This window comes from Oryx dammah, unplaced genomic scaffold (genome assembly GCF_014754425.2).
Source record: "Oryx dammah isolate SB20612 unplaced genomic scaffold, SCBI_Odam_1.1 HiC_scaffold_27, whole genome shotgun sequence".
NCBI classification, from domain to species: domain Eukaryota; kingdom Metazoa; phylum Chordata; class Mammalia; order Artiodactyla; family Bovidae; genus Oryx; species Oryx dammah.
The window spans coordinates 53,084,029-53,099,368 of record NW_024070211.1 but is presented as its reverse complement, the minus strand read 5'-3'; positions in this window follow the sequence as shown (position 1 = coordinate 53,099,368).

The window sequence follows — 15,340 nt, the reverse complement described above, 5'->3', positions numbered from 1 at the left end:
GGCTATCTTCCCCACCAGAGATCGAAATGGGGTTATCCACATTACAGGCAGACCCTTTTCCGGCTGAATCTCATCTGTAACATTCTTGTTCTTGGGCCAAATTTAACATCAGGAAAGCACATTACTATCCAAGAAAAAGGATAAAAGGAAAAGTCAGTTTTTAACATCGCTGAATATTCCTGCCTTTTACTTTCAGTTGGCCATGAATACCTGTATTCTTTAAAGACTGTTTCATAAAAAGATTTGACCCAGTATAATATGCATTGTTTTATCAGTTTCTGAATTAATGTACTTCTTGAGGGGCAGAGTCAAATCTTACTCTTCCCGGAATATCTACTTAATACCTAACTGTTACTCCCAAAGCAGTGGGTATTTGGTAAAAGTGTGTGAGATAAATATACCTGTTAGTCTAGTATTATTTGTAGTCACAGTTGATATTCTGTAAGAAGAGCAATAACTAATATTTTGTGAAAGTGGCTCAGTCGTGTCTGACTCTTCGTGAACCCACGGACCATACAGTCCATGGAATTCTCCAGGCTAGAATACTGGATTGGTAGCCTTTCCCTTCTCCAGGAGATTCCCAACCAAGGGATCTAACTCAGGTCTCCTGCATTGCAGGCAGATTCTTTACCAACTGAACCATCAGGGAATACCAACTAATATTTTACATATACAAAAAAAAAGATGGTTAATGGAACTAAATTCTATACTATGACATGTATTAGTAAATCCAATTTGAGTAGCCAAAAGTACGGGTATGTGTGTGTGTGTGTTTTATTTGCTCAGTCATGTCCGTGTCTGACTCTTTGTGACCCCCATGGACTGTACCCTGTCAAGCTCCTATGTCCATGGGATTTCCCAAGCAAGGAATACTGGAGTGAGTTACCATGCCTTTTTCCAGGGGATCTTCCAGACTCAGGGGGTAGAACCTAGGTCTCCTGCATTGCAGGCAGATTCTTTACCATCCAAGCCACCAAAATGCTGTTTGAGTAGCCAAAAGTATAGAAATTATATAACTTATAGAATGGATTTTTTTCAAATAGTAACTGCAAACTTTTATAAAATATTTCAGTGCAAATCAGTACAACATACCGATGTGCAACCATTTTGTGGACCTACCTGTGCAGGCAAACCTTCAATGAAAACACTTCCCTGCAGTTTGTAATTGCTACCCTTAATCATGAATATTCCTCTCAAAAGGGGAATGAGTCACAAACTGGTTTTGTGGCCCTTGTGAGACTATACATTCAAACATTGTGAAGCATGGAAGTCATCAACTGAGTGATGCATTTGGATAGAGGAATGTTTCTTTAGAAATCCTGTATTCTCTATCAAGGTCCTAAATTGGCATAAAAAAATTATAATTTTTTTCAGTAATAGGATGATAGAAGGAAAAATAAAGTCTTAATAGAAATGAGAAAAGATGGACTGGATGGTTTTAAAATTAACATAAGAGCTATTCATACTTTTAACCAAATGTAGAAGCCAAGGAAAATTGTCAGAACTTCTTTGAATTTTTTTTCCCACAGATAACTCCATTGATACTATCCTTATTAAAGGAGAGTAAATTGTGTGTCCCAAGACATCTTTGATTAAATAACCAATAAAACTGAGATTACAGGCAACCTCTCTGAGGTACTAACAGACTGAAAAATTAACTCCCCAGTGGCAAGGATAATTTTTGCTTTATTAAAGTTTTATATAAAATATTGCTACTTGATATTTTATTTATTTATTTATGCATAGAGTCTATTTTATAATATTTTTAAATACTAAAACACTAATCTGAATTGCCATGGCATGTGGCAGAAAGTTCTGTTTATCACACACTGTAAAAATATTATTCTATTTTTTAATATGTGGTAGCACTAAACTTCTGTTTTAATTGTATCCTTTCTGATCTGCTTGCTTACAGATAGATTTACTATTAGATAAAGATATTAGTTTGTGAAGATAAACAGCAATTTAGTATACTTTGAAGGAAATACAAACCATCACATAATCTAATATTAACATCACTATTATTAAAAAGGAAAAGATGAGAACTTCAAGTTACTTTAAAGTTAAGTCACACTTTGTTGTTATCACTAACATAATATATAAAGAGATAGAAGATTATATAGATATAGATAAATATATATAAAGAACTTTAATTTCCAAAATTGTTTATGAAAAATATGCTATCTTTACTTTTATCTTTGATATCATTTCATTGTCATTATATTGTATTTCCAAAGATAATGTCCAATCACATTTATACATTTTATTCTTATATATTTGAATTTAAGTGTAAAAGAATAAAATTATGTTAACTTTCACAGACTAATCTAAACTGAATTTGAAGCTGATAGGAAATAAATAGATAGCTGTCATATAAACCTCTTTGAAATTAAGAATATTCATTTGTACAAAATGTATGTTGGTGTGATATACTTAGTATAAGTTAAAACATTTTAAGATAGCATGGATGATTATGTAATATGACCCTCTTTTTTACCAATTTTTATTTCTATTTTAATCACTATTGTTTTATCAAATAAAGCAACACGGAACACAGGAAAAAACACTCAGTGTATTCTTATTTTTCCATTCTCTTTTCTGCTACAGCAGATAACTAGAATTCAGAAAAACCAAGCATATTTTAAGTATGTATTCAAGGGAAGTACTTTTATTATGGCCATGATAAAATGGCCCAGTCACATGTTTATTTTGCTTTCCTAAAGTGAAAGTTTTTATCTCGCTGCCACAGTTTCACCACCTCCAGTTTGTGTTGAATAATATTATCCCTAATGATTTGCAAGGCAATATCTGCAGTTTATTCAAAAATATTTAGTTATATAAGTACACATATATAGAACCTTCTAAAAAAGTTAATCCTATGAACAATGTTTTTTTTTTTTTTAATGAAATAAACAACCACTTCCTTATAATTTATGTGGGTTGTTTCTTTTTTCTTTTTTTTTTTTTGAGTAAGAGAGAAAATCATTCAGTGATTCCAATTTATCCTGTGAAAATGAGTAGACTAAATTACACGTTATTACTTCCCTCAAGTAGTTAATTAAAGTAAGCTACTCACTGACTCATTATTGCAAAATGAAGTTTTATTTAAATGTGAATGAGCAAGAATCTTTAAACTACAAAAACCAAACAAATTCAGCCTAAGGACTGGAGCTGTGTGTTGTTTCCTTCCAAGAGACTCATAAAAGAGTGAGCAAGGTAAGACATTTTAGGAAAAAAAAGTCAAATCTTAATAACTTCTATTATGCTAGATGACTTACATGCTGTTTTTATTAATAGAAGACAAGGATTGGGTACTAGGGCTTCATCAATTAAGATGTGACAGTCTTGAGTTGTCATTGGCAGTGGTTGTGTGTGATTGAAAATCGGTTTAAAAATTCTGAAACTTAATAAATCAAAGACACTGTCATTCAGAGAAAAATATTTTTCACTGGCTCCTCTCACCTACATCAGCCAGGTCAGATATATATTAATTGAAATAACTCCCTAGAGTCTAACAAAAGCAACAAAAATAGTGACAAAAGATAAATGTTTCTCACTTAAGTAAAATGTGCATTCAGTATTCTATATTGGCAGGTGACTCTCTTATACTCTTACAACTGGTAAGTCTGGGATCAAGGCCACTTGATTGTTGGCATATAAATTACAAAATCTCAGCTTGTCAGGAGTCAGCCAATGGGAGAGGAAAAAATGTGGAAGGCTATAAGTGGGAGATTTTGCTTTACAAGACCACAACCAGATATAGTGTATTTTATTTCTATTCACATTTTATTAGCTAGAAAGCAGTCACATGGCTCCTGATGACTAGGAAAATGTGCCAAGAAGAGCAAGAAAAGTGTTTGACGTACAGCTAACTCTCTACCTGTGCTATGCTTAGTTGTTCAGTCATGTTAGACTCTGTGTGATCCCATGGACTGTAGCCTGTCTGGCTCCAATGACCATGGGATTCTCCAGACAAGAATACTGGAATGGATTGCCATATCCTTCTCCAGGGGATCTTCCTGATCCAGGGATCGAACTTAGGTCTCCCACATTGCAGGCAGATTATTTACTGTATGAGCCACCAGGAAAGCCTATGAAGACTGGAGTGGGTACCCTATCCCTTCTCCAGGGGATCTTCCCTGCCTAGGAATGAAACAGGGGTCTCCTGCATTGTAGGCAGATTCTTTACCAGCTGAGCTACCCAGGAAGCCCAACTCTCTACCTATGAGAACTTAAAAAGTTAAGATCTGATTATTAAATGCTCAATTATTTTTCCTGTTTATTTGCCACTAACTATTCATACATATATATATATATAGAGAGAGAGAGAGAGCGAGAGAGAGCCAAGTTATACTCATTAAATAACTGTATGTCTCATTACAACCTTTGTTACTATTTTTAGAAGATGAGAAATATATGAATAGCTACACACTTCAAAGCTTACCAAGTGCCAGATACTGTTCTAAGTGTTCTACTGGACTTAGCTATTTAATCTTTATAGCAATCCTCTGATATAGCATCTATGCCATACACAGTATACAGATATGACAATGGCCCCTGTGAAGGTGAAAGAAAAGAAAGTGAAGTCGCTCAATCACGTCTGACTCTTTGCGACCCCATGGACTGCAGCCTGCCAGGCTCCTCCATCTGTGAGATTTTCCAGGCAAGAATACGGAGTGGGTTGTCATTTCCTTCTCCAGGGGATCTCCCAAACCCAGAGATTGTACCCCAGTCTCCCACACTGCAGGCAGACTCTTTACCATCTGAGCCACCAGGGAAACCCAGAGAAGTTAAGTGATATCTAGTGAGTGGAAAATCTTAGATTTTGGAGAAAGGATGTCTGCTCCAGAATCTATACTTTTCACAGCCTTCTTGTACGTTCAGGAAACTAACATTTTTCTTTTCTCATTCCAACTTCCAAGGTTAATAATTGTTCATAGAACATTTGAAGTAGGAGACCTGAATCACTTAGAGACCAGATTAGCTTCAAAGACTTGTCGTTGTTTAGTCGCTAAGTCATGTCTGACTCTTTCGTGACCCTATGGACTGTAATCTGCCAAGCTCCACTGTCCATGGGATTTCCCAGGCAAGAATACTGGAATGAGTTCCCATTTCCTTCTCCAGGGCATCTTTGTTACTCAGGGATCGAACCTGAGACTCCTGCATTGCCAGGTGGATTCTTCACCACTAAGTCAAATACCACTAAAGTATACTGCATATATTGCTAAGTCAAGTCATGTCCCACTCTGTGCAACCCCATAGATGGCAGCCCACCAGGCTCCCCCGTCCCTGGGATTCTCCATGCAAGAACACTGGAGTGGGTTGCCATTGCCTTCTCCAATGCATGAAAGTGAAAAGTGAAAGTGAAGTCGCTCAGTCGTGTCAGACCCTTAGCGACCCCATGGACTGCAGCCCACCAGGCTCCTCTGTCCATGGGATTCTCCAGGCAAGAGTACTGGAGTTGGGTGCCTAAGGCTTAAAAGTAGTTTGTGAGTTGGTCCCTTGTATAGGTGTTGAACTAATCACAAACTTTATCTTAATATTGCTATTTTACTTACACAGTAGCATTTTGTTGTATTCTACGAGATAACACATCATCGACACAGCTGCAAGATCCCAGGAAGTTTTAGATGTATGAGTGATGTGAGCCAACAGTAAAACCATGCAGCTGGATGGCTCTCTGGCCTGAGGAACCCAGGACTGTAGGTAACTAGGGCCTTAGTCCCCTCATCTCTCCTTTTACCAGGGAAAGACACTTTGGAAGAAAAAAGAGATGATCACTAATCTCATTTACAGGAATAGCAGAGAGACTTTTGTCAAGTTGCTTGTCTCATAAGAAAAAAATACATTTTTCAGAGTATTTTGATTCAGTCCCTGGGAAGTTTATTGTGATTTATCTTGATACATGCATTTTTTTTTTGCCGTTTTACATGGTATGTTTACATAGTATGTTTATGTTCTTCTCTTTTCAATACATGCCAGTGGCAAAGCTAATTATTTCTGAAGTTATAAATTTAAAGATTAGGTCTATAGATGACTTGCCTGAAGTTTCTAACAAGGATGCTTAGCTTAAATATTCAATTTATCAACAAATTATTTAATAAATCAAATTTATTATTTGAAAGGAAGCATTCTATATAAGTCCACAAGATGATTTACCCGTCTCTTTTTTGGAGTTTCTCCATTGCCTATGATTATTAGTAACATTAACAATTATGACAAAATAATAATGATATTAACATGGGCACATTTATTCAGTTTTAATATAATATAGATCTTGTAGAGATTTCAAATGGCTGATTGATTTGATGGAAAGTAGACATTTTCTTTGCTCGTTTTTACTCTGGACATTGCTATAGCCCAATGTTTCCACACAAAAATTTCAACAAGAGAAAATTTATGCCAGTGAGAATAAGAACAGTTCAAAAGTTAGAATTTTTTTTTTTTTTTTTGCAGAGAAATAGATAAATCCTTTTATTTCTGGAGTTAAAGGTGGATATTACTCTTACGCTGCATAACTGCTGCTTGAAAATAAAAACTGATTTTTACTTCAAAGAAAGTTAAATTTTTCTCTATCATAATTTGTACTTCAATCACTGTCATCTCTTTTTGGATAGCAACCCACCTGATTTTTTTTTTAAGCTAATGAAAATACATACATGCATACTATATATATATATAACATGCACATACGCTGCTAGGTACAATTGTGATTATTTTGAGTATAGATGTCACTTACATCCTCTCCCTCTTATTATTCCTAAATTGATATGTTAGGAAATGTAATAAACATATTGGTTAGGATTGTGTGTAAAATAAGAGTAAGATGGATATAAACTTGAATCTGAGAAAATTTTTCATGATTATTTTTTGTGATCACTATCAGACAGAACTTTGCCTAGTTAATTTTCTTATCTGGAGAAACTCAATTCCTTGCAGGTGCAGTAATTCAACATAAATGAATGAAGCGATCCTCAGTAAGACAAAAGGTTTAATCCATAATAATAAATCATATTATAGCAAATAGCAGTGCCTAATTACACTGCCTTTTAAAACCTTTTATTTGGCATTGTAAAACAACCAAACAACTTGCATCAAGTCAGATATTGTCAACAGTTTTCTACCTTGGGAAAAGCTTAGCTTTAGCTTCAATTTGTCACTTGTATTAGAAGTATATGACATTGCCATAAACCACCATCCAGTTAAGAAGCTAGACTCTGAAGCCAAGGTCAAGGTCATTGTTTCAAATCCTAGATCTACCATTTGCTTGGTCTGAGACTTTGAGCAAATTATATACTAATCTCTTCAAATGGTGTTGTGAGATCTGATATACTACATATAAAGTACTTAGCACAATACATGAAAAACAGTAGGTCTTGAGAGAATGGAAGTTGTTGTAAGTATAAGCAATTATTTTTCCAAATATTTCTGTTGTTATCTTTCAGTCACTCATTGGTGTCCGACTCTTTGCCACCCCATGAACTGCAGAATGCCAGGCTTCCCTGTCTTTCACCATCTCCCAGAGTTTGCCCAAGTTCATATCCATTGCATCAGTGATGCCATCAGAGGGATGGATATATCTTTTTAGATTTTTACTCACAAAATTACAAGACTTTTTTTTGTGCAGATATTCTGTATTTCCTTTATTTATTATGAGGACTTTGAAAATATTTATAATTTTTCATTGAGGACATTAGTGATAAGCAAATTTTGAAAAAACAAATTACAGGTTTTCTTTAGTTCAACTGTGCATGCATGCTCAATCGCTCAGTCCCATCTGACTCTTTGTGACGCCCTGGATTGTAGCCCACCAGGCTCCCCTGTCCATGGGATTTCCCAGGAAAGAATACTAGAGTAAGTTGCCATTTCTTCTTCCAGCCGATCTTTCCGACCCAAGGACTCAACTCGCCTCTCCTGTTAGTTTAAAAGTAGGCCCCACAAATTGGTGATTCTCATATACCATCAGACAAAGTTGCAAAGGCTTTGTTTCTTTCCAAAACAATGAAGAGGGGACAGCAAGAGATGTTATTAGTGATTACTACATAAATAAGTGTATGCCTGCAGATGACCTGACACAGTACCTGTATGTGTTCCTGTAACTGTTGAGTGTCTGAGTTAACTGAAGTTATTAGTCTTGAGGATATGGCCAAATAACAGGAAAGACGTAGGTTTTTATTCTCAGAACAATCTACTTGGATACACATCATTATCTTGCACATTGACTTGTTAAATCAAAAGAAGGAAGAAAATATAAACATTGCTTACAACTTTGAAAGAGGCATATTTTATTTAAAAATATGCAAAAAGTATTTTATTCAACTCAGTTCATTGTCATTATAGGTCTAAATAACCGTACACAAATAATAGAACTAATGGTTCAGAGTGAAAATCTAAGAATGTCTCCTAGTGTGCATGATGAATTCAAATCATTTAATTTTAAACATGAGAGGAGATATTTATATGAGTTAGTGGGAAGGAAAGTGCTGCAAGACTTACTTTAAACAATACTGTCCTCATACATTTTCAGTATTTAGTCATAATGAGACCATTTCTATGGAAATGAGGCTATCACTTTGTAGTTTCATGCAATTGATTCATTCATAATAGTTCTTTGAGATCAATGATATATTTTAATGCAACTTCCTAGGAACTTCCATTGTCACAAGAATAGAGTGCAACAAAGAAATACTTTACAGAGATATAATTCCCCATGTTCACAAACTATTTTACACTTTCAGATCACATTAGAAATTTTAAAGGTGGACTTTTATATAACTGTCATAAGAATTAATAATAGTAAATACTTCTTGGGACTCAACACGTTTCTATCATAACTCTATTTAGAGTATACTCCATATGGTCTGGGAATCAAAATCAGAGCAAACACAACATATGGATAACCTTCACCACCCTTATGCTATAGTTATGAAAATTCATTTAGAATAAAATGGATGGGAAGATTATTTCAAATTAATATTTTGTTTGTTTCTAACAGTATCAGTACAGCAAATATATAATTAAATGGGTTTTAATAAGATAGAATTAGATTTGAATTTGCCTTTATAATCTATTCATAGGGAAAAATCCTGAATGTCCTTTTACTTTTTTTTTAAATTAATTAATTAATTAATTTTTTATTTTACTTTACAATTCTGTATTGCTTTTGCCATACCTTTGTTTCACATGTAAAATGTGGTTGGTAACGCTCCCTTCACAAATTTCTTTATGGAAATATATTCCTGAGAATCAAATAAGATAATGATTCCAAAGTCATACCAGATTATCTATAATATATTAAGTGCTTGATAAATAATATTTTATTAGTACTAATTAGTATCCGTCATTGGTGGCTCAATGGTAAAAAATCTACCTGCCAATGCAAGAGACACTAGTTTGATCCATGGGTTGGGAAGATCCCCTGGAGGAAGAAATAGCTACACACTCCAGTATTCTTGCCTGGAGAATCCCATGGATAGAGGAGCCTGGCAGGCTATAGTCCATGGAGTCACAAAAGAGTCAGACATGACTTCGTGACTAAACAACAAAGTATACTAAAATGGTGTGTGTGTTCTTGTTTTTAATCCAGAAAAGATTACAAAAATAAGAAAATTGTCAGTTAATTAAAATTGTTTCTTGTTCTCAAATGAATTTTCATTAAGGAAAAATATATAAATCATCTAACTCTCCTACTAATAGAAAATAATTTTAAGAAACATATTAATAAACTTAATTATTTAGCAAACTCCTGGGAGGGATCTTTTAACCTGAAGCAATACATTCTCACCTTATTAGATTAGACTAATCCATGCTCTGTAATCATTGCAGGCTCTTTAGATACAGAAAGACTTATTTCAACAAACATACCAAGTTGTTTCTCTCTTTCCCATAGCATTTGGAAATACAAAAATAAAATATATCCAGTTTATGTTAATGTTCTATATCAATTTAATAAAATTGAAAAAATATATTTAAAATACAGGTTAAATGAGAAAATCATTTAAACTAAGTTGAAAGACACTGTTATTATTAAAACTATTAGCTTAAAACATACAAAATTAAAGAATCATGATATTTATTTGCTTTTGCTTACCAAAATGTTAAAAGAACAATAGCATGAATTGTATATTTAATACATGTGTATATACATGTTTCTTTAAAAGCTAGTTGCAAGTTATATCTGTTCTAAGTGCTAGGTTCTGTTAGACACATTTATGCCCATTTATTATACACACACACACACATATATATATATACACCATATATTTTCCATAATTTAGCTGTGCAGTATATATCCAAAACATGGGCCAAACTTTAGAAGGATCCACTCCAAAGAAATGATTCTTCTTGGATTACTCTTATTTTAAGTTATTTTTGTTTTCTTTCATTGAGTTTTTTCAGGTTATTTTTTTTTTTTTTTTTGCCTTCTGAATCAAGTAGAATTATTTAATTAAATAGTAAAATACTAAGTATTAATAAAAATCTCTATTTTTAGAGATTTTAGTCTGAAAGATTTTAACCTATTTTAGATGAATAAAATCTCTGTTATAAACCAGGAAAACAATACCTCAATTTATACAGAACCATTCATGCAATTGCCCTGTGTGCAAGTATGTCTGTACCTTCTACTACAGAATTAAAATGTATACAAAAGATATTTCTTATAAAGTTTGTTGGTTTGAATCAGGGTTTTTTAACCTTAGCACTATTGACACTTTAAGGTAAACAATCATGTGTTTAGGAGAGGTTGGCCTGTGCATTGTAAATGGACAGCTGCTTCCCTGGCTTGTACCCAGTAGGTGCCCTTTACAGCCTCCTCTCCCTTCCCTCCAACCAGTTGTGACAATCAAAAATGTATCTGGATATTTCCAAATGTTCCCTTGGGGTAAAGCTACTGCTGGTTGAGAACCACTAATTGAAGTTAAGATACAATATAACCAATAAATTGTAATTGGTTGACAAGTCTCATTTAATATATAAGTTTCTGTTCACCCTCTCCATTCATTTTTCTTGCAATTTATATGTTAAGGAAACCAGTAGTTTATCTCAGTAGCATTTTCTACAGCCTGATTTTTTTGTGGATGACCTCCCTGTTGTGTAATTGAACACATTTATTTGCTTCTTCTATTTCTTACAAACGGGCTGTTAGACCTAAGAAATTTGATAAGATTCTGGGTCAATTTTTTAATAGAGTACTTCAAAGTTATTGTGTGCTTCCATCAGTACACAATAATATCAGGTTATTTCTACATTTTTGATATTAGATCATTGTTCAGAAACAGCATTTTACTCAAGGGTACCAAATTGAGATATTTTACTATTATTATTTCTTTCTAAAATATAAAATCTTGATTTATAATACCAGTAGAAGATACTTTATCTCATCAACAACTTGCTTATATTAAGTTACAGCTTATATAAAAAGATGCAGGAGAAATTCTTTATTTTTACTCTTTATTTAATGATTTTCAAAATATTTAGCAACTTCATTTAGCATCCTCCAAAATTGGACAATATTTCTTTCTTATTTTAAATAATCTTTTAACTCAAAGATAAACATATTTGCTATATTTGATGAATCACAGATATTATTCTTATTGATGTTTATGTTTTCCATTTCTACCCAGGAAAAGTTTTTCCAAGTGGGACCCTAACTCCATTTAATGTGATCATGGCAATATTTGTAACTTCCAAGCTTTGTGACTTTCCATGCTAGATCCTTATACTACATGTGAAATAGGTCCTCACATGATATGTTAATGTGAAGATAGACACTATCTAGTGAAAGATATGTATTATAACCCCAGGGTAACCACTAAAAATGGTAAGAGAATGAGGTCATGTTATATATACCCTCTGCCTTCTCCAAACCATACTGAGTCCATTCTAGGAGATCAGCTCTGGGTGTTCTTTGGAAGGAATGATGTTAAAGCTGAAACTCCAGTACTTTGGTCACCTCATGCGAAGAGTTGACTCATTGGAAAAGACTGATGCTGGGAGGGATTGGGGGCAGGAGGAGAAGGGGACAACAGAGGATGAGATGGCCGGATGGCATCACCAACCCGATGGATGTGAGTCTGAGTGAACTCCGGGAGATGGTGATGGACAGGGAGGCCTGGCATGCTGTGATTCCTGGGGTTGCAAAGAGTAGGACATGACTGAGTGACTGAACAGAACTGAACTGAACTGAATGATGTGGTCGCTATTAAGCAGGCTTTTCTATACAGTTAAAATCTTTAAGTTTTGGTAGCCACTTTTTCTCCTTGCCACTTAATCAATCTTCTAATTAAATTACTCACTCTGAATATCATATAGTTATCAGGATATTAAATAATTCAAGGATTATAAGAGAATTTATTTGGGGAAAAAATATTACCAAACCCAACTTGGATCTGTGTGCCCAATGCACAGCAAAGCCAATCTACTGATACTAGGTTGTCGTGAAGGAAATCACAGCATTTATCATAAGGTATCTAGGAAGGAAAATGGACAACTGGTGCTCAAAGGAAGTGAACTCTATGATAACTTTCAAGAGAGGTTTTTAAAAGATGGTGTGAGGAAGAAAGACACAAGGTATGTGTTCAGTCTGTGCACAGTTCTCTGATGGTGAGATAAAAAGGTGGTGTTTCAGGAGATCAACTATCAACTTCCTGGTTTCAACTGGTCTGTGCTCTGTGCACTAATGGTCAGCATGCAGTTAACTTCTTCCACCTAGTGGGGATTTAAGTATCTGCAAAACAAGGATATACTTTATAGCCTTTGAGGAGGATATTCTTTATAGACTTTGAGGAGGAACTAAAAGATCCTTATAGGATATTCTATATAGCCTTTGAGGAGGAACTTAAAGGTCCTTGACTTGTTTTATGGCTAACTATTATTTTGTCTTTCTTGACTGCTTTCTTTTGTTTCTGTATTTACTCACTTCTCTGATTAAATTTGCTCTTTGGAACTCAGGAAAGACATAGGAGGCTAAAGCTTTTCTACAAACAAGAGGTAAGTTTCATAGGGTAGGGGCATGTGTGTCTGTCCCCAGGGAACATGGGTTTCCTACTTGGTTTCAAAAGGTGTGCAGATAAACTCAAAGATAGAGAAATCTTAGTAGAAAAATTAAAACCTAAAAAGTTCAGATTAATTTTTCTGGGCTCCAAAATCGCTGCAGATGGTGACTGCAGCCATGAAATTAAAAGACGCTTACTCCTTGGAAGAAAAGTTATGACCAACCTAGATAGCACATTCAAAAGCAGGGACATTACTTTGCCGACTAAGGTCCGTCTGGTCAAGGCTATGGTTTTTCCTGTGGTCATGTATGGATGTCAGAGTTGGACTGTGAAGAAGGCTGAGCGCTGAAGAATTGATGCTTTTGAAGTGTGCTGTTAGAGAAGACTCTTGAGAGTCCCTTGGACTGCAAGGAGATCCAAACAGTCCATTCTGAAGGAGATCAGCCCTGGGATTTCTTTGGAAGGAATGATGCTAAAGCTGAAACTCCAGTACTTTGGCCATCTCATGCGAAGAGTTGACTCATTGGAAAAGACTCTGATGCTGGGAGGGATTGGGGGCAGGAGGAGAAGGGGACAACAGAGGATGAGATGGCTGGTTGGCATCACTGACTCGATGGACGTGAGTCTGAGTGAACTCTGGGAGTTGGTGATGGACAGCGAGGCCTGGCATGCTGTGATTCATAGGGTTGCAAAGAGTCGGACACGACTGAGTGACTGAACTGAACTGAACTGAATGCTGAAAGAAACAGAAAACTTGAGATAAAGGAAAAGGAGAGTAAATATTAATTACAAAAACGAATAGAGTGAAATGGAAGAAAAAGCAAAATTCAAAGGGCAAAATAAAGTTTAGTAAGGAATATTATGAAATAAAATAAGCATTAGAAATTATGCCAATTTAAAAAATATTTATCAACAAAATTGCTATTAGATATCATGCAATGTGAAAGTGTTAGCTGCTCAGTCATGTCAAGCTCTTTATGACCCCATGGACCATAGCTCACCAGGCTCCTCTGCCCGTGGAATTCTCCAGTCAAGAGTATTAGAGTGGGTAATGATTCCCTTCTCTGGTGGATCTTCCTGACGCAGGGACAGAACCCAGATCTCCTGCACTGCAGAAAATTCTTTACCATCTGAGCCACTAGGGAAGCCCATTAGCTATCATACAGAGTTAGATATTTTTCAATGATTGCATAAAAATCATAAGAACAGAAGCATACTAAACTAGTTATTCAAGGTGGTGAATTACAAAAGGAAAAATTACATGGGCCAGAAAGAAATAAATAATATCTAAAACAAAAGACAAAATTAAATAGGAGTTTCTCAGCAATTAAGCCTAGGGAAAGGCTATAAAGGTATAAATGAAAGCCACAAAATTACTAAGTAAAAGAAACTAATCTGAAAAGGCTACACATTATATGCTTATATGGTATTCTTGAAAAGACAAAACTGTAAGGATAATAAATAGATCACTGGTTGTAAGGAGTTTCAGGATGAGAGAGGGTTGAACAGATGACCAACAAAGGATTTTAAAGGGCAGTGAACTGTTCTGAATGATATTATAATTGTGGATACACAATACTCTGCATTTGTCAAGACCCAGAGAATTTTATATCATAAAGAGTAAAACGTAAGTGTATGCAACTTAAAAAATCATTTAAGATGTCAGGGAATACCAAAATGAAATGTAGACTACAATGAACTAATCTAATAGTATTATAAATGTACTAACCTCACTAAATGGAGTTAAGGGACAAAAAGCTGACTTAAGTAATTTTAAAAATGAGTGGAGACTTTAAGACTAAAGGCAAAAGGAACTGTACATAAGCACTGTACTACTTGGCAAAGTTCTTGACCATTGAGGTGTGAGTTAACAATTTGTACCCAATACTTTTGTACACTGAAATTAAACAAGTGAATAGATGGCAGATGCTGGGAGACAAGTTTCTCATTGTTGGTGTGGTGATTATAGAGAAGAAAAGGTGGAAGTCTAGTGTGATCCATTTGATACTAGATTTGAGTTGAAGACACTGGCATGGACTCACATGTAGCATAATGTAGATCAAGATCTATATTATATACATGTCCAAATGTTCATAGCTGTGTGTGCATGCTAAGCTTACTATGCACACATATATGTCATTGTTTTCTCAGTTGAGAGGTCCTAGAAGCAAGGGCACTGAATTAGCAACAAGCATACTCATCATTCAGCTCTTGATTTCTAACACTATTTTTCAATAAAAGAAACCAAGTTTCCTTGGAGAAAAAGGAAATGGCTGATACTAAAGCTTAAGGCTGGTACACGGAATACACAAGGTGAGTCTAGAGGGTCTTGCAGTACCAGAAAG